At 49.3% G+C, this 27294-nt stretch overlaps 1 protein-coding gene across 22 annotated transcripts in view; it reads right to left on the reverse strand.

The window, feature by feature from the left end:
• The window catches only part of DGLUCY (D-glutamate cyclase), a 74071-nt gene extending 47679 nt beyond the window's left edge, over positions 1-26392 (reverse strand). For 17 of the 22 annotated variants that reach the window (XR_007190221.2, XR_007190220.2, XR_007190219.2 and 14 more), the window contains exons 1-2: positions 26166-26371; positions 23654-23748 (exon numbers count right to left, since the gene is read on the reverse strand). The gene's annotated coding sequence lies outside the window, so the exon portion shown is untranslated. Of the gene's footprint in view, positions 1-23653; positions 23749-26165 lie in introns of all 22 variants that reach the window. The other 5 variants (XR_006411277.3, XR_006411275.3, XM_026515452.4 and 2 more) reach the window with 2 other exon arrangements.
• Positions 26393-27294: the final 902 nt, after the last annotated feature.

Below are 27294 nucleotides of genomic sequence, written 5' to 3' on the forward strand. Positions count from 1 at the left end.
TATATGAGAACCCGCAGTGGGCCAGGCACCGTGCCAGACCCTCTCCCCTCGCTGGTTTACAACCATTGGTTCCTCACCACTGCCCCACAAAGAAGACATTGTTAACCCCATTATGGACAAGAAATGGGTCTTGGGGAGATCAAAGAAGCTCCCTAAAATCCCATAACTAGTAAATGGTAGAGCGCAACCCCAAGAACAAACTCTAAGTTCATGCTTATTTGGCGGATATTTACCTTTCTATGTCTATGTCTTTATGTACCATCCATCCATCCATCTATCCATCCATCCATCCATCCACCTATCCATCCATCCCGCCATCCATCCTCTGGTGTTAATAGGAATCACATCCTGGGGCGCCTGGGTGGCACAGTTGGTTAAACATCCGACTCTTGGTTTCTGCTCAGGTCGTGATCTCAGGGTCCTGAGATTGAGCCCCATGTCAGGCTCCGCGCTCAGCGCAGTCTGCTTCAGATTCTCTTTCCCTCTCCATTTGCCCCTCCCACTCATGTTCTTCCTCTCTCTAAAATAATAAATAAATCTAAAAAAAAAAAGGAATCACATCCTCAGTAGGTGTAGCAGGGACCTTCCCTTCTACCCACACAAGGTGATTCCAGAGCCAGAGTCTCTTGAAATTGTGGGAGGGACTCAATGAGCTGACACATGTGAGATTCTTAGAACAGTTCTTGGCCGGGTCCACACTTAGTGCCCTGGAAGCCCTGGCTGTTTGTCACTCCGCACCCAGCATGCCACATGGACTGCGGGGCATAAGACAGCCACAGCCCACGCTCACGGGGGTCTACCATCCCCGGAGACAGACACGAAGCACATAATCATGGCTGTATCTGGCTTCTGTAGCTGTAACACCGTGTGCTGAGCACTCCCAAGCCACATGGACTGGGAGTGGGGGAGGAAAAGAGGCTGGGTCCACCAGGAAGAGCAGGGGTCAGACTAGCGGACGGGTGGGGAGGGGGCTCTCCAGGCCAGGGGACAGCATGAGCCAAAGCAGGGAGGCCTGTGAAGGTAACCGGCTTCCTGTGCCGCTGGGATATTTGAGATAAGGGAGGAGGTTGGGGAACATGGGTTGGGAGGGCAAGAAGAAGCCAGCTCCTGAGCGCTCCAAAGAGTGAGGGGGAAGTCATGGTGTTCGCAGCAGATTCGCGGTAGAGGGACTCGATAAGACTTGCCTTTTACGAAGAAGGCTCTGGGCGCAGGTAGGGGACCGGACCTTGGGGCAGGCAAAGTAGGAGTCTGGCAGAGGAGAGGGGAGACCTGCTGAAAGATGAGCGTACAGAAAGTCTCACTCCTAGACAAGAACCTTGAAGGAGAGCAGGTGCCTTAACCCTTCATTTGCTGGGCTGGACCAGCCAGTGCTCACCACCCTTCCGGGCAGCCGCAGCAGTTGCTCTGCCGAAATGTGGCTACGAGGGGCGCCTGGGTGGCTCAGTCAGTTAAGCTTCTGCCTTTGGCTCAGGTCATGATCCCAGGGTCCTGGAATCGAGTCCTGTGTCAGGCTCCTTGCTCCACAGAGAGTCTGCTTTTCCCCCCGCTGTTCCCCCTGCTTGTGCTCTCTCTCTCCCTCTCTCTCTCTCAAATAAATAGATAAATCTTAAAAAAAAAAAAGAAATGAGGATAAGAGATCACACACACACACATAAGGGGGAAGGCTTTCTGTTTCCCTTCAGTTCTTCCAGGGAAGGACTTCCGATCTGCTTTATTCTTTGCTGTATCTTGGAAAACACCCAATAAATGTCCACTGTTGGGGGAGACAGGCAGAGCAAGTGACATGCACAAAGGCAACCGTGATGAGAGAGCCAGGGAGGCAGGAGAGAAACCATACGGCTCAGAAGCCCAGGGAAGCCAGCATTACAAGGAGGAATTTGTGGTCATGGAGGTCAAGAAGGATAAAACCCAACAAGTATCCATTGGCATTTGAAACTCACACCCTTTCTCCCTGACGGCCATGATGAAGTCATCATGGTTCTGTCGGTTAACAAGCACGGGGAGTACCCGCGCCAGAAGCAGGATTGTGCTTAGCACCTGACCCTGAAGGGTACCAAAAAAATATAGTAGGAGACCCAGTCCATTTCCTTGATGTTCGTAGTCTGGCCAGGAAGATCTCACTTATTCACAAGCATAAGCAAATTCATAGTAATACAAAACTCCATTTCTGGTTTCTGTCGAGGTCCCCTGGATCCCTTGCGCAGAGTCCCACAACTTGAAAATGGAAGCACAGAATAAGTAGGTGTACAGACCTTGTCTTCACTCATTAATTTTTGTGGTGGGAGTTGCTCAACGTTTGCCAAGAGAGTGGCTGGTGACAGCCTAAATACAACGGCACATTTGCAAAATAGATGTTGCCCTAAGGAAGGAGCCATCCTAACTGTCCAAATATCTAATAAATTTCTTTCATTATAATAACAGAGACAAAAAATTAGAGGAAATGCTGGCAGTCCTGTTTAGTATTGTTTATCTAATAGGTCAGATACACACGCTCCTGATAAGCAGGAGATTGTTAACGAAACACGTACTTTTAACCAAAGCCAATGGTGCTCCTTTTACTTCCCTGTCCTAAACAATTCAGTCCTAAAGTCATTAGGTAGAACTGAGGGAGGTAGGAGTCCATGGTGGGGGAAGGAGGACAGGAACCATGGTGGCCCAAAGCAGGGCACTGGAGCTCAAGTGATGAGGAGGACATCCCTGGGGAGGGTGGCCTGGCCTGTGATGTCACGGCCTGATCAGGGCAAGGAGGGATGCTTCCTAGGGTCAGAGAATGGCAGCCTGGCATGTAGCATCATAGGGTAAGTAGTGTACCCACGTGTGTGTGTACATATATACTCCTTATCTCTGCCTGGGATATTGAAGGACCTCCCCATAAAATACCTATCCATTACAAAGAGGAAGAGACTGGTTTTATAGTGGAGAAACCTGGGAGACACCACCTTAATCATGTGATTAAAGTATAGGAGCAAACCAAAATGGCGGACCCTTTGGTAGGGTACAAGGAGAAGAAGGCAGTGTCACTGCTATGATATTCCCGCCACAAGGGACGTTCTACAATATCTGTGATCTTTAAAAGTGTCGAGGTCGTGAAAGTCAAGGAGACACTGAGAGGCTATACTTTTAGACTGAAGGAGACTAAACAGACACACCTAAATCCAAGAGGGATTCTGAACTGGATGCTCTTGTGATAAAAGACACGACTGCAATAATTGGTGCATCTTGTTTCCTGGTTTTGGTGGCTGTGTTGTGATTGGAGGGGAGGTGTCTTTGTTTGCAGGAAAAACACAGGAAAGTATTGGAAGATGATGGAGTATTGGACAACTTATTCCCAAGAAGTTCAAGAAAAAAAAGAGGTGTTTTTTTTTTGTACCACTGTTGCAATATTTCTGTCACTTTGTGATTGTTTGAAAACTTAAAAATGATGAGAAACACATACTGAAAAACTAAATTGTAATAAACAAAATAGGGCATATACCTACAATGGAATATTATTTAGCCTTTAAAAGGAGGGAAATTCTTTTTTTTTTTTTTTTTTAAGAGTTTATTTATTTATTTGACAGAGATAGAGACAGCCAGCGAGAGAGGGAACACAAGCAGGAGGAGTAGGAGAGGAAGAAGCAGGCCCATAGTGGAGGAGCCTGATGTGGGGCTCGATCCCAGAACACCGGGATCACGCCCTGAGCCGAAGGCAGACGCTTTAACCGCTGTGCCACCCAGGCGCCCCAAAAGGAGGGAAATTCTAATAGATGCTATGACACGGATGAAGCTTAAAGACATTACAATAAGTGGGGTACCCGGGTGGTGTAGCTGACTGAGCGTCCGACTTGGTTTCTGCTCAGGTCGTGATCTCGGGGTCATGGGATCGAGCCCCGCATCGGGCTCCACGCTCAGTGCTGAGTGTGCTTGGGATTATCTCTCCCTCTCCCTCTGCCCCTCCCGCTCATGCTCTCTCATTCTCTCTCTCAAATAAACAAATCTTGAGGGGGAAAAAAGGCATTATGGTAAGTAAAACAAGCCCATCACAAGGGACAGATACTGTACGATGCTGCTTATAAGAGGTACCTGGAGTAGTCAAATTCATAGCGACAGAAAGTAGAAGGGTGGTTGCCACGGGCTGGGATGGGAGCAACGGGGAGCTAGTGTCTAGCAGGAACAGATTGTAAGTTTGGGGTGATGAAAAGTTCTGGAGGTGGGGGTGGTGATAGTTGTACTTATAATAGACATATTCAATGCCACTGAACTGTGCACTTAGGACTGGTTAAGAGGGTTAATTTTATGTTCTATCAGCTTTACCACAACATAAAATTTAAATTAAACAGAGAAAACCGTGACTGTTAGGGTGCATCACATTAAATCTTTAGTTTTAGATTGTTGCTGTGAAAAGTGACACTGGCATCGGTGTGTGTCCTGAATTCAATACCAAATATTCTCCAGCTCGGGGTTCCTGTTCCACCTCCACGAAAAGGAGCTTATCTTGCAAAAGGAAAATTTTTGCATCTATGCTTCACATGGCCAAACATTCACTTTACGGCTCTGTGGAAATTTAGGAAAAACTCTCTGCCAGACGTGGCTGTGAATGTCCATTCTTAGAGAGTTATAGAATATTTGAGAGCTCATTCTTCAAAGTAAATCTGCTTTTGGTTACTTAGCTAAATAAAGCAATCCAGCCTAGTGGCAAAACTCCAAGGTATGACATGGCTATGGGCAAACAGGACAAACCCTTCTGTTTCATCATTTGCTTGGCCTATAAAACTAGAGCACGTGTGTGTGCGTATTTAATACAGAGGTTCTGGAATGGTGTGTCAGAGCAAATTCCCGGAGCCACGAAACACGACACAGGAGTCCAGATGGGGGTTAAGTATATGATGTTACTAACAGTAAATGCTGTCATGGAGTTCCATGGGTGAGTCCCGGGGAACCAAACGGTTGCTTTAACGTCTAGCTACCCTTCCACTGCACAGCTCAACGAATGGCATGACCTACAAGCCTACTTCAGGGTCACAGTGCACACCGCTCTCCCCTTGGAGGGGCTGGAAGCTCCAGGTACTTCCACTGCTGGGAAATGCCTTGCCTAGTGGTAATACTTGGGCACGACATAGAAGATACGGCGAACCAAACCGAAAAGCACTTTGGCTCTTTGGGCCATGGTCACTTTGTGTCAAATGCCAGACATGCCAGGATAGACATTTCTTCCCTCCCTCCCTCCCTCCCTCCCTCCCTCCCTCCCTCCCTCCCTCCTTTCTTTCTTTCTTTCTTTCTTTCTTTCTTTCTTTCTTTCTTTCTTTCTTTCTTTCTTCTTGATTTTCTTTATTTATTTGAGAGAGCGAGTGAGTGTACGAGCATGAACACACGCAGGAGGAGAGGCAGAAGGAGAGAGAGGGAGAAGCAGACTCCCGGCTGAGCAGGGAGCCCCATGCGGGACTCGATCCCACGCCCCTGGGATCATGACCTGAGCCAAAGGCAGATGCTTAACCAACTGAGCCACCCAGACGCCCCAGGACAGACATTCCAGGTCTGTGGTTGTCGCAATTTGTATCTACTATTAGGCAATAATTTATGAGTTGATGGTGGTATTGATTATTAACTTTTTAAAAATTCCTTTGTTGGTGTGTGTGTGTGTGTGTGTTTCGTGGAGAATGATATTGACTCTTAGTTGGTCAGTTCTTGGTCTCAGAACCATACATTGGTCCAGAATTACACTTGCCCTACCCTGGAGGAAGCATGCCACCTGAGAGCAGAATTGTATGGCAACAAATACATATAGTAACAGAGCGCCAGTCCAGAAGAAGATATAATGGGGCAGATAAAATAACACAAGCCCTTTAGACTTAATCCTCTTATACCAGGCCTCGTATAATTCAGGTTTAAAGGGCATAAGTAGCTGTGGGTAACATTTCAGAAGACACCGTAATTGGTCTAAACCCAAGTAAAAATGAGCTAAGCTTGGACCTGTTTCATGTACAGACATCTATGGACAGCTGTGCAGAGACGGCTGTGTGAACACTCCCGGATGGCCTGGGCAGTTGTTTCCAAGGGTCTTACAGTCCCATTAAGGCTGCGTCCAGAAATAGCCGAGGCTGGGCCTCCGTCCCAACTGCCGGAGCTTTCACAAACTGAAAACCACGCTCTCAGACCTGATGATGCCCCCGTTCTGTGTTCTGGTGGAGATTCTCTGAGATTTCCTTTTATGAGTATTCCCGACCACCAGCCTTCGGGACCCAGAGCCTGCACTACAAGCTCCTTGTCACCCATTGCGTGACACCATGCTTCATGCCGGTTCCTCATGTGGGCAGGACGGGGACAGTGCAGGGGACCGTGTGCTCCCAATGGCAGGGCAGCGGTTCAGAGGCCGTGGTTTGCCTCGATGCTCGCGGTGCTGGGCAAAGGCTGAGCCCCCGAAGGGAGTTCCGTGGGAGGTCCCAGAGAGAAGGGTCCCCACGGGTGCCCTCGGAGGGACACCAGCAGAGACCTCAGACAGTCACAGGGAGAAAGTTAGGAGCCTCCAGGGGACAGCCTCCCGCGGCACCTTGTCCCCTGACGGAGCAGTTGGCAGGTGTGACGGGGCCCCTGGGGGGTCCTGTCGTGCCGCCGAAGCCCGGGCTCAGCCCAGCGCTCGGTGCATTTCCATGGGAACGGCTCGGCAGCCCCACACTAGGCGGGGTGCCCCGTCTATTTCTATGGCACCTATCACCATGGCACCTACTTGCTCTGAAAAACACAGGCTAAAAACAGAGCCTGAAGGAAAGGGGGGCAATCCGCCTCTCCGCGGTGGCCTTCCCCTGCAGCTGTTGTTACACCTTGTGAGGGCTCCCTCGGACCTTTCGCCTTCTTGGTTCCCTGCTTTTGTTTGGAGGTGGCTTTAGAAAATAAAAGGCTTACTCTCAGCATCCGCCTCGTCTTGGGGGTGAGGTGGCCGAGGCTCCCGGGAGTTGGCACTGTACCTGTCCCAGGTGTAAAATTCCCAGGCACAGGGAGCCCCTCTGATGTGGATCCTCCCAGGGCTTGTTGTTGGGGGGGCTCCTGGGAGGTGTCTGGGGAAGTGGGGGAAAGTGGGGAGGAGGGGAAAGGGATGGTGACATCAGCGTACACAGATGACCCTTGAAAGGACCCGTGTTTATTCCAACAAAGTGGATCACGAGCTTCTCTGGGAGCACGTGAGATCCTCTCTTCACGGGGAGATCCACGAGGCCAAATGGCTTCCCTCCAGGATTTCCCTAAGTTACAGGCCACCCTTTCCAGCACCGCCCTTCATCCAGGCTCTGGAGTCGGGCAGAGCATGACTTCGAATCCTGACTTGGTCACTTGCAAGCCCTGTGACATCCGTGGGCCACGTCTGAGCGGTGGGCTCCCCTATGACATCGGGATGAGAAGACACACGGCCCTTCCTGTGACCTCAGCCTTCACGGTTGTTCCTTGGTTTGCCCAGCTATAGAATGGGGGCAGTAGCCAGGCTCGAAAGAGCTTCACGACTGTGGGAGAGACACTCTACGTAAAGCACTGAGCAGAGAACGCAGAGCTGCTCAAGTGGAAGCTGGGGGGGTGGGTTGGTGGTGACAATGGCCAGGACAGGGTGCTCAGGCTGCCTTGCTTCTCCTGGCCTGGCTTCCTGCCTCGGGCCTGGTGGGGCAGGTGTGAACAGGGCCCCTGGGCATGAGTCACCCTCTGCCTCCAGAGCCCCACATTCCTCAATGTCTTTGGGCATGAACGTGGCTGAGGACAAGCTCGCGCTCCACAGCGGGAGTCACCGGGCAGAAGGGTCATCAGTCCGGCGCTTGCTGTGACACACAGGACAATGAATTCCCCCAAACTGGAGAAAATCCCAACTCAATTCCCTGCTTGTGGGCTTTTGGAGTCAAGCAGCCCTGGGGCCTCAAACCTCCCCTCTCCGTATCTGTTGGCTGAGTGACTCAACTGCCCTTCCCTTTCCTTCCCCATCTGTGAAATGGGGTCATGCTTCCTGTCTCAGAGGGAGGTTGGGGCAGTAAAGAAGATGCAGGAAGAGCCTCCAGCCCAGACTCAGGTCCTAGTGGGCTCCCCTCTTTTCTATTCCCCCACTGAATGTTTTAGGGTGGAGTAAATACTCACTTTGATGAATTAAGGGTTAGTCTTTATAATAGAAGGAAACCGGTGTGCTTCCTGAATTTGCTGAGGTGCTGGTAAATGCTGAAACTCCCAAGCTCACACAAGACCAGCCCTGGGATTGGCATGGCTGGCTCCAGGACCTCCGCTCTCCTCCCTCACCACCCCTCTCAAGAACGCTCTGCCAAACAAGACGGTGGGCTCGCTCTCACACACTGCTTTCTCGTTCCTTTTTTTTTTTTTTTTAAGATTTATTTATTCACTAGAGTGGGGGAGAGAGAGAAAGAGAGAGTGGGGAGGGGCAGAAGGAGAGCGAGACTCTTCAAGCAGACTCCGCGCATGGGGCTCGATCTTACAACCCTGAGATCACGACCTGAGCCAAAATCAAGAGTCAGACGCTTCACGACTGAGCAACCCAGGCGCCCCTACTTGTCCCTTTTTATTTTCTAAGAGTAATTTCCTCCATGTGAGCACTGTAGCTATCTCCTTGCCAAGTCCCACCCCCCAAGAGGGCCCACTTTCCACTTGAGGATTCATGTGCTTCCAAGAGTCTGGACTCTCCTCCAAGGTGCTGGGGGTGGAACCTGTGGCCCGAGCTAAGCCAATCACATAATGCCATCCCCTGCATGCAGGGAGTGGGTCATGGGGCCTCCGGGGGTCCAATCAGAATGTCCCCTGGGACTGTCCTGTGAATGGGGAACAGAAGGTCCACAGGGCTGTAGATGTGAGCCCTGGACTGCTCCAGTCATTCGACTATCATAAGCAAGACAGACTGGGCAAAACAGATGCACGAATGGCAACCGCCAAAGCCCCCCCGCCCAAACCCGGTGCTGGCGCCACGATGGATTTAGAACCCCTGGATCGCACCGTGTCTCAGACTCGCTCCCCCTCTGATTCTCTTGGGTCTGTGAGTCAATAAATCCCACTTGTGTTTAAACCAGTTTGAGTTGGGTTTTCCATAATGCGAGGAAAAACGCACCAGGAACACGATTTCCTCTTGAGAGTTCCAAAGTGCCCATCACCTTCAGACCTCAGTTCCCAAGCCAGGTCTTGAAGAAAGCCCGGCGAATCCTAGGACCTCCTTTCCCCTCAGTTCCGTGTGCTGTTTGTTTAGGACTCAACCGCCCGTGCGATCTGCACAATAAAACTGGTAGTGTCTCCGTTTTCCCACTGAGGACCCTAGGCCCAGGGAAGTTTTCTCCATGCTACCCGTTTTTTAGTCAGTAAGATCGGGACTAGAAATGAGGACCCTGAGGGATAGCGAGGCTATTAATAAGCTTTTATCCCTCTTTCTAAATATGAAATTATTTTAATTCCCCAGCTGGATTCTAACTTTCTCGAGTCCAAAACTATTTTTTCTTCCTCTTTTGACCATCCATTGTAGTCACGTGAGACGTGTTTGTTACCCAGTGGCCAAGGGAACCTCCTACAGCCCAGAACACCCTGGCCAGGGGCCTGACGATGCCTGGAGGTCTGCAGAGTACTTCAAGAAGTACCAGGTGCTGGGCGAAGTGCTTGACATATGTATTCTCATTTTTAAAAAATGGCTCATTGTCTTTACATTATTCTTGGGCCGGAGGGCAGGTGGCCTTTCTCCAAGGCCTGTTAGCAGAACCTGTTTGGACTGGAAGTGCAAGATCTCTTCCGAAGGCAAACACGGATGACAGGGCCCCTTACTGTGGCACATGGCTGTGCGGAAGGGGCCAGAACTCTGGGTTCGATTCACGGCTCTACTTCTTATCATCTGGGTGGTCTTGGGCAAGTTACTCTGTGTATTTGTGCCTCGGTTGTCTATTTGTCAAATGAAGATATAATCCCACCACCTCTGTGGGCTGTGGGAAGATTCCATCGTATCGAACACTCGGCACAATGCCTGGTATCCTTTTTGCTCTGTTCCTGCCACGTTTCTTCTTTGCTGGGCACGAACCAGTGGCCGGCCCTCACAGGCGTGTGCCCCATACCCCTGCTCCATGGATGATGGCCAACCCCACCCAGGAGCCAAAGAGAGATAGAGAAGTTCAAGGAAACCCAGGTGGGGAGAAGTTTCCATTCCCTTCCTTGCCAAACATAGATTTGCGGCTGGAAAGTCAGAGCACGCCAAAGAATGGTTGTGGCCCAAGCTGCTTTGTTTCACGGCAAGTTCATTGTGTTTGGATTATAACAAAGTGTTTTTCCTTTTGTCTCTGCCCAGCAAGCCATGAACAGTTCCAGATCCAACAGCCTGAGCCCCGGGTCTAAGAAAGGAAAGTGGATTTGCAGTATGTGTTTTTCGATTAAGATGTGACACCGTGTCTCAGAGCAGCCAGGCTTCCCCTCAGATTTTGAGCATTATTGTATAACCAGTATGCACTTGCTCAGGGCTCTTTGTCAGCGGAGGGGAATGTTCTACCTCTTTCGGTAAATGTGACCAAGCCGCCCTTCTCTGTGGCTTAGGCGGGGTCTGGGGCAGGGAAGCCGGAGGGACAGGAAGAGATAAAATGCCTTACATGTTATCACTTCTTCTCATCTCCCCTTGTGTTCAAAGAAGGCAGGTCGGCCCAGCATCTTGTTCCACCCCAGAACCAGGCTTCTGGGGTTACATAGTTACATGTTTCTGCTGGAAGCAGTTCCGTATCTATTTATGGGAGGCAGTGTTCTCGAAGTATAGATCTCCAGGACACCTGCATCAGAGTCCTGGAGTGCTTGATAAAATTGCAAGTTTCTGGCTCTATAGGATTCCCACTGATCTAGACCCTACCAGAGACTGGGAACCTTGGGTAGCAGGTGAGGAGCGTGGGTTTTAGAGTCAGATCAGTATGCACTGAGCCCCACGTTCCAGCCCCAAGTCCAGTACCTGTGGGCCTTGGCCAAGTTATGTAATCTCTCTGGGTCTCTGTTTCATCACCTATCCAAGGGGAAAGCTGAGCAATCGAGAGAGATGGAGCTCACGTGGTTGTCACAAGGATGAAGTGAAATAATGCTTGTTTAACCACGTTTGGCGTATAGTAAACATTCACTACATCTTAACTCTTTTTTTGTTGTATATATAATACCTGCTCTGAAAAAGTCTCAGAACCTTATTATGTACAAGAAATAATAAACTTGGCCATCACAACCAGTGTTAAGAGTCCTGCTGGTACTTTCCACTGGTACAGGTTTTGACAAGTCTACAGACCAGCAACCAGACCCGGAGGTATCTTGAGCTGTCGGAACTCCACCAGGACTCACAGCAAATTCTCAACAACGAGCCAGCCAGAAGAGGGCAGCAACAGAGAGCCAGAGTCTAACTGCAGCCTTCCGAGTCACAATGCCTGAGTGTTGGAGGCACTTGGTGTGGTCCAGGTTGGTCCTCGTTTGAAAAGACACTAGATCTGGTGGGTGGAGACGCGGTAGTGCGGATTTCACACTGGGTGGCGTACGTTAGCGTGGTGGGTGGTGGCTGTGTCTCTGACTCAGCACTTCCAAAGATACTTGTACTTTAAGAAATCACACAGGCATCGCTATATTGTAGCAAACAGCAAAACTTCATTGAGAATGGGAGTAATCTAAACCAGGGATTGGCAAATCCTTTTGTATAGTCTGTGAACTAAAAATGGTTTTTATACTTTTTAAGCATTGTTAAAAGAGGGGAGGTGGGGAACAATATCAGTAGCAACTAACAAAATAAAAATAATAAAACAGACAAGTAACAAAAACAAGAATATTGTGATAGTTAATTTTTTTTGTCAACTTGACTAGGTCATAGGGTGCCCCGAGAGTTGGTTAAACATTATTCCTGGTGTGCCTGCGAGGGTGTTTCCAGATGAGATTAGCATTTGAATCAGTGGGCTGAGTAAAGCAGGCGGCCCTCCACCCACGTGTGGGCATCGTCCAAGTCAAGGAGGGCCTGAATAGAGCAAGAAAGCGGAGGGAGGGAGACTTGCCTTCTGCCCGGCAGTTTGAGCCGAGACATTGGTCTCCTGTCTTCTAATTAGGACCTCCACTGGCGCTCCGGGTTCTCAGGCCTCTCGACTCACTCAGACTGAAAGCGCACCACTGGCTTCCTTGGGTCTCTGGCTTTCAGATAACAGATTGTGGGACTGCTCAGCCCCCATGACCCCTTGAGCAATTTCTTCTCTATTAGATATAAGATACAATAGATAATATAGATATATCTCCTATTGATTCTGTTTCTCAAGACAAGAAAAAAAGAATAAAAAAACCTACACCATACTCAATGATGAAATGTTGAAAGCACTCCCTTTAAGATCTGGAACAAGGCCTAGGAAGTCCAATTATCACCACATGACACTGGCCGGTGTACTAGAACAAGGGCGGGGGGGGGGGGAAGCAAATGGAAATGTGTAGAGATTGGAAAGGAAGGAAAAAAAACTCTTGCAGCTCTAAGGATTGTCTGGATGGAAAACCCAGCATCATCTACAGATAAATTATTAAAATTGGTATGAGAGTTCAGGAAGTTTTCTGGATACAAACGCAATATGTAGAAGTCGGTTGCGTCTCTATTTACTGGTAACTATTAGAAAATGTAATTGTAAAAGATACCACGTATAAGAGCATGAGCAAATATCAACACCCAAGAGTAAATCTAACAAAACACGTGAAAGCCGTTATGGGGAAAATAATAAAACTTTACTGAAAGACTTTAAAGGACCTAGGGAAGTGGCGAGCCAGCATGCTCACGACGGAAAGATTCACTATTGTAAATGTATCAGCTATTCCCAAATTGATGTACAGATTCCAGGCAATTCCAACCAAATCCAAACAGGATTTTTAAAAAGAAACTCAACAAACTGATTCCAAAGTTTATTTGGAAGAGCAAAGGGCCAAGAAATGCCAAATCAGGGGCGCCTGGGTAGTGCAGTCGTTAAGCGTCTGCCTTCGGCTCAGGGCGTGATCCCAGCGTTATGGGATCGAGCCCCACATCAGGCTCCTCCGCTACGAGCCTGCTTCTTCCTCTCCCACTCCCCCTGCTTGTGTTCCCTCTCTCGCTGGCTGTCTCTCACATAAATAAATAAAAATTCTTAAAAAAAAAATGCCAAATCATTTTTAAAGAACAGACATGAATGGGTCTGTTTGGCGGCAGGGTGTATTTCCCCGACCAGCTATCAAGACTTCTTGTAAAACCATAGCAATTAAGATTAAATGAAAGAACTCCCACAACTCAACAGGAAAAACAAACTAAAAACAAAAAAACCTCAACCCAATGAAATAATGAGAAAGGACTTGACTAGACATTTCTCCAAAGAATGTATACAAAGGGCTAATAGGCACATGAAAAGACGCTCAAATCACTAATCGTTACAGAAACGCAAAGGAAAACCACAATAAAATACCGCTTCAGGGTCGCCTGGGGGGTACAGTCAGTTGAGTGTCCGACTCTTGCTTTTGGCTCAGGTCAGGATGTCAGGGTCGTGGGATCAGGCCCCGCGTCAGGCTCAACACTTGACACAGAGTCTGCTTAAGACTCTGTCCCTCTGCTCCCCTGCCCCTGCTCTCTCTCTCTCTCTCTCTGTCTCTCTCTAAAGTAAATAAATACATCTTTAAAAAAATTACCACTTCACACCACACCCATTAAGATTGCTATTATTAAAAACAAAATGATACACAAAAAAAGAAAATGGCAAGTGTTGGCAAGGATGTGGGGAAATTGGAACACTTGTGTATTGCTGGTGGAATTGTAAAATGGTGTAGGTAGCCTCTCTGAAAACAGTAAAATGCTTACTCAAAATCATTAAACATCAAACTGTAATCCCGCTCTGGGTATATACCCAAAGGAATGGAAAGCAAGGACTCAGACAGACATTTGTACACCTATATACATAGCAGCATTATTATATATATGTGTATATATATATAATTATTATTATTATTCCATAGGTGGAATATTCACAATATTATTAGTCACAATATTCTGCGATAGGTCCACTGATGGATGAATGGATAAACCAAATATGGTACACACATATACCGGAATATTCCAAAAAGGAAGGACATTCTGACACGTGCTACCTGAATGAACCTTGATGACATTACACTTGTGAAGTAAGCCAGACACAAATACCATATGATTCCACTTATCTGAGCTACCTGAGATAGTAAATCAATAAAGACAAGAGTAGAACGGTGGTTACTAGGGCTAGAGGAGGGGGGATGGGGAATCATTGTTTAATGAGGACAGAGGCTCAGTTTGGGATTCTGAAACAGTTCCTGAGTTGGATGGTGCTGATGGTTGTATATTGAGTGAATGTACTTAATGCCACTGAAATGTATACTTTAAAATGGTTAAGATGGCAAATTTGAAGTTATGAATATTTTACCACATTTTTTAAAAAGATTGGGTGAGGGGCACCTGGGTACCCAGTTGGTTGGGCATCTGGCTCTTGGTTTTGGCTTGGGTTGTGGTCTTGGGGTCGTGGGATCAAGCCCCACATCGGGCTCCACTCAGCAGGGAGTCTGCTTGAGATTCTCTCTCTCCCTCTCCCTCTGCCCCTCCCCTGCTCGCATTCTCGCTCTCTTTCTCTCATGTTAATAAATAAATAAATAAATAATTTTTTAAAAAGACTGTGTGACATTAGAGCAGGAATAAACAAACATATCAGTAGAGCAGAACAGAGTAACACGACTCAAACTGTAGTCTGTACATTGCTTGTTGTCTCCCCCAAACTGTTCGTCATGGGCCCACAATAGTACAGACATAAAACCTTTGGAAACTTGGATAGCAACAGACAGAGTAAGTTTAAGTTCGTTGAATCTATTAATAAAAACTTGGGACTTGATTTTGTGTTTCTTTTTAAATTTCTTTTTTCTAGTAATTTATTTTTATTATATTTATAAAACTATTGATCTGCAATGGATTATGGGAAAAACTGGCGCTCAACACAGAAAGTCTGGGAGCTCGGAGGAAGAAAAACAACCACTCACACATGGAAAGTTGATTTCTGATGGAGAGGACATTGCAAGTAAGTGGGGAAGAAAGTAAAACCGGGAGCCGACCATCTTAGAGCAATCACAAAAATCAAAGCCAGGTAGATTAAATACTTAAAACACGAAAGATTTAACACTTTAAATATGAAAGACAAAACAAGAAATTCTTAGAAGATAATATTGGGAAATATCTTACTGCAAAGGCAATCCCAAACTACGGGTAGATCTCTGAACGTACAGAGCTGATATCAGATTAAAATCCTATAAACCCATAGTGAGCTCTTATGAATCAATAAAAAAAAAATACTAACAGCCCGTTTGAAAATAGGCAAAAGACATAAACAGACATTTCACAGCGGAGGAAAAGCAGATGGTTCATAAACATGGAACGAATCTGCACATCAATGGTAAGCAAATACATGTGATTTACAACCGCAAGGAGCCACAGACCACGCCCATGCAACTGACAAACGTTAGAGTTGACAAGAATGAGGTCCACCAGAACACTATCGTTGACCGCTAGCGGAAGCATAGATCATTACAATCTCTTTGGGGGGAAACTAGCTTCATCCAGGAGACTGGAGGGTGTGAGCGCCCTTCCAACAGGCAATTCCACGCATAGGTACACACTCGAAAGAGCAGAAGAGATACGTGCAGTGTGGGATACTCCCACAGTGGACTAGTATGCGGCAATAAAAATGACCACAGTGACTTGCATCAACGTAAATGAATCTCAAAAATGTAACGTTGGATGAAAGAAGTCACAGAAGAATATATATTGTAGCATTAAAATAGGCAGCCATGCTCTGCAAGACCAAGTAATACACTGCTTAGGGATTTAAGCATGTGTGTGTGTGTGTGTGTGCGCGCCCGCGTGTGTGCGTGTGTGGTACAACTATAAAGAAAAGCATGGCTGATGCATTCTGTATAGGTGCTCTCTGATAGAGCGAGGAGTGTTGACTGGGGAGGGGCATTCAGAGGCTTCTAAGAAACTCACACTGTTCTATTTCTTTCCTTGGGAGGTGGGGATGCAGGTGTTTTTTCACTATTCTTTAAGCTGAACATATGGCTTATAAGTATGCATGATACATTCCACAATTTTAAAAAACATAAAGGATGAAAAGCCTCTCCATGATGGTTAAGGATGCAGGAGAAAGGTCAAATCCCCTGAAGGTGCAGGCAAAGGCTGAGCAGGCTGTCGTACTCAGGACCAACAGGAAAATGCAGACCAAGAACCTCAGTTAGGCTCAGAGGCCTAACTTGTGAACATTTATTTTCGCCTCTCAAGCATTTTTTCCTTTCAGAAACTGCCATTCCCCGCAACCCAGAGGGTCTGTCTGGTGGGCATGGGACTCGGGACAGTTAATCAGGGTACCTCCTCTTGTCTGGCCTCAGTGGTTAATACAGGGATGAACAGAGGTCCCAAGCCAGCCCAGTCAGAGCTGTCCGTGTCCTTCTGCTGAAACTATCAAGAAAGGGGTAATCTTGCTCTATGCAAATGCATGGGAGGCCTAGAGCGCCAAGAAATCAGCCTGGAAATGAAGGCAGCAGAGAGAAAAGCAGAAACGAGGACTAGGGAGTCACAGAGGGGCAGAGAGAAGGGTAAGAGACAGACAAAGCCCTCGTCCTGTCCTTTGAGGGTCTTGATCCAGCTATTCCTGATTCCCATTATGTAGATAGTTGCAGATCCAGTTGCAATAAAAAATGTGCTGTGTAGCATAGAATTTTCTACCAGGAGCAGGGCTTTGCAAGTGACAAGCCCTAATATGTGGCATTGGCTGTGTTGGGGTGCGGAGTGGGACAGTGTGGAGCTCCCACTCCCTGACCAGGAAGTGAGCAATATCTGTTAAGTGGAGCAAAGCTGATAAATTCTCTCTTGTTGAGTCTGGGGATTCAAACTACATGGAAATTCAAAGAACTTGTTAAAAAAAAAAAAAGCCAGGTTATGGGTATGCAATGGCTACTTCTTCATCTTTTTTCTTTCTAAAGATTTTATCTATTTGAGAGACAAAAAGCGCACAAGCCAGGGGGAGGGCAGAGAAGCGGACTCCCCTCTGAGCAGGGAGCATAATGTGGGACTGATCCCAGGACCCTGGAATCATGACCAGAGCCGAAGGCAGATGCTTCACCGACTGAGCCACCCAGGCGCCCTTCTTCAGTTTTTAGTAAGGTACCGTAACAAAAAGACACACTCGAATCTCAGCGGCCTTTCTGAAAGCAGGGAATTGGGAAAACAGAGCCATGAGATCCTCCTTCTGCCTGTGGCCAGTAATTCAACCGAGCTGAGAGCCAGACATCATCTTTCAGGACTGCAAAAGTCAAATCCCTGCCTGGGGCTAAGTTTGTTGGCAGCGCAGTCTGGAAGAAGGAAGACACAGTGGGAGATAAGAGAGAAAGCCTAAGAGGGCTTCTTCCCCTCCAGCAGCTCTTGCTGGGCCCTCCCAGACTGGCCAAAGTGGCTATTCCCCCCACTGTAGACTCCCATCCGATGGGAAAGAGCCTGAGGGCAAGTGGCCCAATTATCCCTGCCTCTCTCCCACCACCCAGCGCATTCAGCACAGAGGCCAAATGGCTGTAAGTCTAAACGAAAGCCAGGGGAGGGCAGAGCACAGAGCTGATGTGTGCAGACAGACGCGGTGAGGACAGGGTCCAGATTCCAGAGCATGACTTGACTGGGCTCCAGCTCTGGTTGCCAGCTCACGGAGTTATCAGAAAACTAACTGCCCAGCAACTGTCTCAAAGTTTAGAGAGTCATACTGCCAGAGACACCCCAGTCTAGCAAACCACAGCACGAGATTGCTCAACTGCTGGGGCCAGGCCCAGACCTCTGTACTTAGATCCTCATAAAGGGGCCTGTGCGAGTATACAGTGTCCAGAAGGCACATTCTCTCTGATGCTGCTCGCGGACGGTAATGAGCAAGGGAGAGTCTTCCAGAGAGCAGAGCCCAGGCACCCCTGGATGACGGAGGAACCGCTATCCTCCAGAAGATATGAAGTGGACTCTTGCCAATCGTCTTCTACAGCATGTTGGCTGAGTGACCGCCACACGCTGTTTCCCTTATTCCCTTCATTCAATGCCAAGTGGTTTTTCTTCCAAGTGTCTTATTTTTTTTCCTCCACCATTAAATGCTGGGGTGTTGAACTTGATCAGTTAGCTGTCAGCTGACAGATTCTTAAGAGTAACATCCAGGCCCGACCAAGAAGAATGTGCAGCCGCCAGCTTTCCTTGCATGTGGGCAGCCTGTACCGTGCTGGGGTGGTGCATTTCTGGAATTGTTTATATGCGAGGCGGTCAAGGGGGACAGTGTAGTGTCTGTCTACTACTTTCTGTCTGCCCTGTAATTAGTTTCATTATGCCCTCCTCCCCCCAAAAATATACGTCTAAGTCCTAACTCCCAGCACCTGTGACTTATTCAGGAAAAGGGTCTTTGCAGATGTAATTAAGTGAAGGATCCGAAGACGAGATCGTTACGGATTGATCAAGCAGACCCTGAATTCAACGACGAGTGTCTTTACAGGAGGACGAGACACAGAACAAGGGAAACACAGAAGGAGTGGCCTCAGGATGGTGGAGGCAGAGACCAGATGAAACAGCTGTAAGCCAAGCAACACCAAGGACTGCCTGGGGCCAAAGAAGCTCGATTGAGGCAAGGAAGGATTATTCCCTCGAGTCTTTGCAGGGAATGTGGCTCTGCCAACACCTGGCTTTCAAACGTCTGCCCTCCAGAACTGTGAAAGAATACATTTCTGTTGTTTTTAGCCACCAAATCATGGTAATTTATCGTGGCAGCCTTGGGAAATTAATACGTACCCAGACATTCTGTCAATCACCCTCTCAGACCCAGGTGACCTATCAACACACCCTGTCCCTCGAGATCACATTGATTGGTTTGGGGATGGTCACTGCAATGGACTATTTATCTGTCCCCAGAATTCATATATTGGAATCCTCACCCCCAGTGTAATGGCATCAGGAGATGGGCCTCTGGGAGGGGATTACGTGATGGGGGTGGAAACCTCATGAATGGGATTAGTGCTTTTACAGAAGAGACCCCACAGAGCTCCCTTTCCCTTCCTGCCTCGTGAGGTCTTAGTCAGCCAGGAAGCGGGCTCTACGCAGACACCAAATCTGCCCACACCTTGATCTTGCACTTCCCAGCCTGCAGAACTGTGAGAAGTAACTGTGTGTTGTTTAAGCCCCCCGTTTGTGGACTTTTTGTCTTAGCAGCCCAAACAGACTCAGATAGCACACGACCCAGAACAGGCAGTCAGAGTTACCTTTTGAATTTGGATAGCTGTTGAGAAAGAAGTTTCTTGCCCTGAAATCGCTAGATGCAAGGACAATTTCTGTCCCTCCATAGAGAGGGCCGGCCTGAGAAGGGAGCTCGCTGAGAAGGACGCAGAGCCAAGGGGTATGAAGAGAGAGGCATGGTTTAATGATGCTATCCCTGGCCCTACAAACAAGCATAGCTAAACACAGATCTCCTGCTGGGATTTTCGGCCAGTAAATTCATCTTTCTTGCATAAGTCGTAAGTTGGGACTGTCACTTGCAAACCCTGGGTCCTGATCGGCATATTCTGAGAGGTATCTGATCCCGGCCGATCTCCTCAGCCGTGGGGAGCCCAGGAGAAGTAGAGGTCTCCTCTGGTGGTCTGAATGAGGCTCCTGGCATCTCTGGCTCTCCTGGTCTGGGCCATTGGACCAGTCCCGGTCCACACAGCTGGACAGCCAGCCAGTGTCTTATCTGAAATGCTGAGGTGATTACCACAGACAGAACCCCGGCCAGTCCAGAGAACAGATTTGGCAGCAAGTAAAGTTCAAGTACAGAGGTGAAATCCCATCATAATGAACAACGAAAACTTCTGTAAAACATGAAGATTTGCTTCTATTGAACCACAGAATCCGAGCGAGAGGGCAACAACGGCTCTGGAGCACAAGGCTTCCTTCCCCCGGCCCGGACAGCATCACCTTCCACCAAGGCTTTCTCCAAGCCTTCCATGCTCCTGGCTGAGGAAAGTCACTGTTCACAGAAAGTCCAATCCACCACGAATTTACAAGCAGCTACCCCCACAGAGCCCCCGTTTGCTACCTGAAGCCTTAAATCCCACTGAACTGTCAACCGCCCAGGCCGAAAGCCATAACTGAATGAATTCAGAAACCCCAGAGAATAAAGAACCCCAGGGCAAATGCAAAAATACCATGTATTCTGACAGCTCAGAGGAAAGACTCAGTGGGAAGGGGGGACAGTCGTGCTTCCTCCTTATGCTTAGCTCCCTGGGGGTGAATTTGTAAGGACTAACTGCTCTGCCCTCAGCTGACTGGCTGTGCAGCTTCTAAATGTCTGATTGTCAAGGCCAAACCATGCTTCCATTAAAAAAACCGGATACACCCTGGAGAGTTTTTACAATGGACCTTAACCCGATGCCTCAGGATTCCTGAGCGAGAGTTAGAAGTTTCTGAAAAAATAGTCTATTCCTTTACCATTTGTAGAGCATCTTCTATGTGCCAGGCAACAAGCTTCCGTGCTTCAGCCCGAGCTGTTGATGGGGAAGTTGATGAGTGAAATTGTGAGAGCAGCGCCAGGCAGTCGTGGTCTGCGAGATGCTGCCTGAGCTGAGTTTTGACAGACAACTGGAAATTAGCCCCAGGAGGAAGGTAGAAGAAAGCCCTGCTGGTGAAGACATGTCCCAAGGCATGAACCTGCAGCCCCCTGAGTGGTGGGCACACTTGGAGTCAAGATGGAGAGGGGCTGGACTGGTAGGCAAGGAATCAGTCAGGAAGGGTCATGTGATTAACTGAGGCACGTGAACTTTATTGGAGATCTTTGCGAGCACTGAAGAGCAGGAGGATGCCCTGAGCCAATGGCATTAGCAGGATGACCACGGCAGGACTGCAGTGAAGGACAGAAGTAGAGACAGTCCCTCGAGGGTCCTTTGCCATAGGTGGGTGAGAAGCAATAGAGGCTTTCCCCAATGGTAAGGGAATGAGGGGAAAGGGGGGGGTACAGGAGTTGGAGGATTCACTGGAATGTGATAGCTGATGGAAAGCAAAAGGTGCAATGAGAAGTGGGATCCAAGATAATGACTAGATTTCTTTGCTCTGGCATAGGAAGATGGGGTCATGGTACCATTCCTAAAATAAGGACGTAAGAAGATGGATAAGTCTTGGAAGAGCCTGATGAGGAGTCTGGCTTTAGAATGCTAAGTGGGAGGAACCTGGGGCCTGCCATAGCAGCTGTCCATGAGAAACTGGACATTCCGGACCAGATGTCAGGAGGGAGAGTGGGGAGCACACCAAGGACGGCAAGGGAGAGGGTGAGAAGAGCAGTGGGTGAGACACAGAGGCCCAGGGGACATTCAGGAAATGGGTGGAACAGGAGGTCTCCATAGGGAAACCATGAGGAGATGGAAAACAATGTCCAGCAAAGTAAGGTGGAAACCTAGAGAGCAGAGGCACCTGGAGAGAGAGGCTCAAAATGGGGGGGGGGGGGCAATAATACCAACGTTCTAGAAAGATGGAGTCACCTCAGGGAAGAAAAACACTACCTGGACCTGGAGAATGGCTGTCTCTCATGACATCAGTCTGGGCATCTGATCATGGGAACATACACCAGATCACAATGGGTGATGGAGGACTGAAAGTGCAGGCGGGCGGTGTCGACAGCCAGTGTAGACGATTCTTTCAAGAATCTTGGCTGTGAAGGGGGAGAGAGAGGGAAACTGAAGGGAGAAGTTAGACAGAAATATGGGATTAAGGACAGAGTACTGTTCAGACTGTGGACACTGCTGAGAATTTCGGTAGACAAGAGGCTGACAACGCGAGCAAGAGAGCACAGTGACTGGAGGGGGATTCCTGGGGGGGTGTGGGAGGGTGCCTGTACACGATCAGCCATGGGCAGGAGCACACCCCTTCCCTGGCATGGGAGCAGTGGTGAAGCAGAGTAGAAGACACACTGGGGGACTACCAGGGAGGACCTAGAGAATTTATTGGGCCCTCAATTTTGTTCAGTTTTATCAGTGGACAGGACAGATCCTCGTCATGATAATGACAGACAATGAAATGGAGGTTCAAACAGAGGTTGATGGAAGAGGAACAGTCAGGAGGGGAACCAATTACAAAACAGGACAGGGGAAGGTCTAGGGACACTTGGAAGGGTTTCCCAGCAGCCTTGGGAACCCAGGACTCTAATGGTCCAGATGATGTGATGGACAAGTCCTCCTACAGCAGTCAGAGCCCCAGGAAGGAGCAGGGCGGTTCAGCTGCGTGGGTGCACACAGAAGGATAAGCGGGCAAGAGGGATGAGAGAGAGATGTGGGTTAGAGTGAGAGCCCAGCCCCCACAGTCAAGTGAAGCCACGCCCTGAGTTAATAGCAGTCACTGGTTCAGGTGTTTAGCACAAGGGGCAGGGTCACTTCTGTGTATAGCCTAGTGTCCCTTTCCAACAAAGACAGTGTCCGGAGGCAGATAAACCAAAAATGGAAAGAGCAGGAGTTTTAGAATCAGGCAGATATGGGGTTAAAACCATCCCTACCATTTCCTTCTCTGAGCTCACATTTTTGGTCCACAAAATATGAAAAATCCATGCTTTGCAGAACGTGCAAGGATTAAATGAGATGGTCAATGCAGCGTACCCCTGCTAGGCTGTAAAGTCCACCAGGCGCCTGTTCTGTTGCTCAGGGCTCGCTCTGACTTCTGCCTTGAGTGGGTGCTTGGCACATGGTAGGCCCTCAACAAACACCAATTTCCCTCTTCATCTGTTAGGCAATATACATCAAAGTACCTTCTCTGTCCCTGGAGTAAGCTCCCCCTAGACCATTGGTATTCCCTTTTTTGGCCCATCCAATCTCAGTTCCTTGCAACGATGAGAATGGAATGTCGATCTACATTCCCTTTCATTGAGCCAGGTTGTTATTTTACTTAGTGCTTTCAGAAATGTAGACACCATGGAGGTTGAACTCGAAGGCCACAGAGCTGTGGGACCACACGGCTGCCCAACCACCCACCAAACATGTGGCTTGATTTCTTTATTACAACCCTGTGGGCTCATAGGTAATCTTTGATGAGGTGGGGGGAAGGTTGCCTCTTCAACACATGCAAGGATGGATTCCAGGAGAATGGAAGGAGCAAGGATCTTTCCTTCATCAGCCACCAGGAGTCAAGATCACAAGGAATAGTGACTCTCTGGAGACTCTGGAGTATGGAATTTACATTGCAGGTTGGGGAAGTTGTCAAAAGACCAGAAGAGAACCAACAAATAAACAGAGCCAATGTCACCCTTGCTAGGAGGTTTGGGCGGTAAGGGGACAGGCTGTCCAACCCCAAGGACAGTCGGTCTGGCAAGCCGGCAGGAGATAACTGCGCTGCTGCCAGAGGCATTTATCTGAAACATGGAGCCAAGAGCTGTCCCTAGATTTTGCTAAAGAACAAATCCAGGAGTATATCAGGCATCCATCAGGAAGTAGAGCTCAGGCCGGCCGAGAAACTGGCAGCCTGAGGGGGCACTGGTGCCCCCTAGTCCAAAGCGTCCACCTGGGACAGGTATGGCCCCATGACCAGGACCGGTCCCCAGTTTCCACCCTCCCTTTCTTCCTTTTAGTAAGAGGACTCCTCCTATGTGTTACCTGGGCATACTTAGTTGGCCCAGCTACAGACTACATTTCCCAGACTCACCTGCAGCCAAGTGTGCCGGTTCCGGTCAATGAGCGATCTGAGCGGAAGGGCCTGAACAACTTCCGAGGTGCGTCATCCAGAAGGGGGCTGTTTGCCTGCAGGCAGGAGCAGAAGGTGGAGGTGGTTGAGCAGCTACAACCAGGCAGAAGACGGGGACACCCTACACCCCTAGGGAGTGGGAAGGAACACGGTTCAGGGAGGCTGGGTTCCTGAAGGACCCTGTGGAACAGAGCTGTTTACATCCTGGCCAGCAGGTGTAAGAGAAATACCCTTCCATCCTTCTGGAGCCAATGTATTTTGGGGTTTTTGTTACAACTTAGCCTGTGCCCTAAGGCATACAGAGTGTTTCCCACAGGTGCAGATACTAATAGTTTGAGTACTGACAGTGATATTGATTAAAAACTTACAGTGTACCAGGCACTATTCTAGACACTCTGCATATGTTATCTCATTTAATCCACACAACGCTCCCTTGATAAGGGCTGTTATCCCCATTTTACGGAAGCAAGCACTGGGAGGTTTGGTACTTTGTCTGAAGATGCACGGCTACTGACGGACCTAACCAGTAGTCCAACCAGTACTCTAGATGGAGATCCTACCCTTAGTCACTATGCTTTTCAGAGCAGAACGTTTTACAGTTCCATGCAGGGTAAAGGACACAGCTTACTCTGACTAACTTTTCTTCAAAATGACTGCAGGACCAAGGCAAGTCATTTGGTTTCTCTGCTGTTGGTTTTCTCCAAGAGAGCACAGGAAGGGGACCCAAACTAGTGATCTCTCGGAACTGTTGGAAGGAGAAAATGAATTCACGTATATTTAAGAAATGCTTTCAAAGCTATCCAGTGTGGCATACGTGAAATATCGCCTTAAAGCAGGCTGGGAAATACTTAAAACCAAAATAAGAAAATGCACTCCGTTTTTTTAATGCAAATGTCATCTAGCAACTGGCAGATCGCCTGGAAAGGCTGTGGAGTCTGTTAGGGAGAGGGGTATGTCTGGATTTGGGCGTCTGTCACCCTCCACCGAAAAGGGGAGAGATTAATTGAAATTCATTGAAAGAGAGCACACCTGTGTGCATGGTGTGTGTGTGTGTGTGTGTGTGTGTGTGTGTGCACAGGCTCTCACACACACACCCAATAGAAGGCTCCGTAGAAGAGAATCATTATTATCAAGACCAGGAGTAGCAGCAGTTTGCAATGCCTGTGAGAACCGGGCAGGTACAGAGGTTGGGGGGTGCGGTGGGGCAGGCAAAATGCTTGCATGTGAGTAGGGACCGCTGTGTAAGCCTGGTGTCCAGGGCTTTCAGAGTCATACATGAAATCTCCCCATTTTCCAAGCATGCTCAAATTAATAAATAAATAAAACATTTCAGGGGCCAGCAGTTGATCTCTGGGATCTAACCCTGCAGCCGGATGTCACATCTGGCTCTTTCTGATGCCTCATCGTCATGATGGACAAGCCCCGGTTCTGCGTTCTCTCCGCTAACCCCACCCTGCCCTGCCCTTCACCCCAGGCCACCTTCCTCTTCCTTCCTTCTCATCCTCACTGCACCTGCTGGTAAAGCCAGCTTTCTCTTTGCTCCCTACTCTCAGACCTCCCCTTCCCTTCCTTTTAGCATGTACCCAGTGCTCTTGAAGGCACAAAGTAGCTCCCCTCCTCTGCGTGCCAATCAATGCCAACCTTCTCCTTTCTGCCAACATGATCTCAGCCTGCTACCCGCCCCCAACGCGGGATAATTTTTGCACAGTCTCAGGAAGTAAGGCGGATTATAGTTAGCTCTCAATTGTCCGTAATGGAGGAGGGGGGCAGGGAGACACAGATAACATGAGAGAAGGGACACCCCAAAGTCACAAAGCTTTGCCTTTAGTGTTCGGTGGCGCACGCGTCAGAAGCACGCCGCTGCAACCCCCTGTGCCAAGTTGGTCGTGGCCCCCCAGTGGAGACGGAGATGACTCATGGCCCGGGGAGAGCCTGGCAGAGCATTCACAGAGCTCTGCCTCCAGCCAAGGTGGAGGTGATGGTCTGGCTGCTGCCTCCCCTCCACCTTTCCCTCCTCAAAGGTCCCTGCCGACATCCCACAGGTGCCCAGGAAACTCTGCAGGCCGACTGCCTCATGCCAGCCACGGCCCCCTCGGCCACCCCCGTTGTGGCCATTAGCTTCACTGCCTCGTGACAGGCAGGCTTGTGGCCCCCAGCCCGACAGTTACACCGACAGGTTTCAGTTTTACTTTCTCTGCTTTCACACGACCTTGGCATTCTCGGGGCCGTGGCATGGACCTCAAGGCCCGGGCAGGCGCGGGGACAGAGTGGAGACTCGCCACCCACACCTGAGGTGTTGTTGGGTGGCACCTCTTGGGGAGCTGAGCCCTGACTTTCAGAGGCCCCCCGTGGAGAAACAATTTCAGGGAACAGCCCGTGCGCGGCCCACAGCTGCTCCGCTGCCGGTGGGGGTGTGTGTGATGTCCTGGGGCGCGGGAGGGGCTGCACCGGGTCCTGTGCCCTCCTGACTTACTGTTGGTTTGGGACGTCTGGACTAGGGCTACAAACAGTTCCTCTCTTTGTTTCCACGGCCTCGCAGAATGTGTGCTTCCCCCAAAAAGGCATAAAGGTCCCCTTTCTTCGGCTTGCCCGCGCCACCGCCACTGGGGCTGTTCGCAGGGCTCAGGTCTGCAAGCCCAGGCCAGCCCCAGCGCTGACTGTGGCAGCCTGCAGCCCGTGCTCACGTGGCCCGCGTGCAATGGCGGGGTGGCCTCCTGTGGCCTTCTGGGCAGGCAGCCAGCTCCCGTTCTTAAAGCTGCAGAGCCTCCAGTGGCTGGGTGCCCGGTCGTTCCTGCAGGAGTTAGCCTGCCCTCCGTGGAAATGGGCACGCGTAATGCAAAAGGCTTGGGGAAACTTTGAAAAATCCTGATGCCTGAGTGGCAGCCCCAGAAATGCTGATGTAATTCATCCAGGAGTAGAGCCGGGGCACTGTCCAGGAGATGCTAATACGCACTGAGTCCTGGGAATCACCTTAGCGCTCCTCAGACCTCAGTGAGCTCAGGAACCACTTGGGGATCCTGTTAAAAGGCAGATTCTGATGCGGAAGGTCTAGGGCCGAGGTTCTGCATTTCCAACAAGCTCCTGGGAGAGGCAATTGCTTCTGCCCCACAGACCACACTGAATAGCAGAGATGAGGGTTGTATCTGCACCCTGCCACCCCCATTTGGAGGCCATGGTAAGTTCCTCTCTGGACCTCATCGCTCACCTTGGTCAGCTGTCGTGAGGGTTAACTGGGGTAAGCACGAAGCACTGGAGGAGCACCCAGCCCTCGGAAAGGGCTCAGTAGATGGTGGCTCCGTCAAGGGTAGAACAGGATCTACTTTATTCTCCTGCTTCAAAGCCACTCGACTTCTCTTTTGTGCCACGATGAAGCCTAAACACCACCCGAGTTCCCTTACTGAATGGTCCCTGCTCACACCTGTGGCTTCACCTCCTGCCTCTCGTGAATCTCTGCACCCTCACCTCAAAACGCAAGTCACACACGTACATAAATCAACTCTTGTCTTCCCTTTCATCCCTGGGCCCTCCCGGGCCTCTTCCGGGCCTGGTTCAGCCTTTCCATCCTCTGCTCCACTGGCTAACTTCTTGCCTTCCCTAATGAC

The sequence above is a fragment of the Ursus arctos genome, unplaced genomic scaffold (assembly GCF_023065955.2).
Source record: "Ursus arctos isolate Adak ecotype North America unplaced genomic scaffold, UrsArc2.0 scaffold_25, whole genome shotgun sequence".
In the NCBI taxonomy this organism is placed as follows: Eukaryota; Metazoa; Chordata; class Mammalia; order Carnivora; family Ursidae; genus Ursus; species Ursus arctos.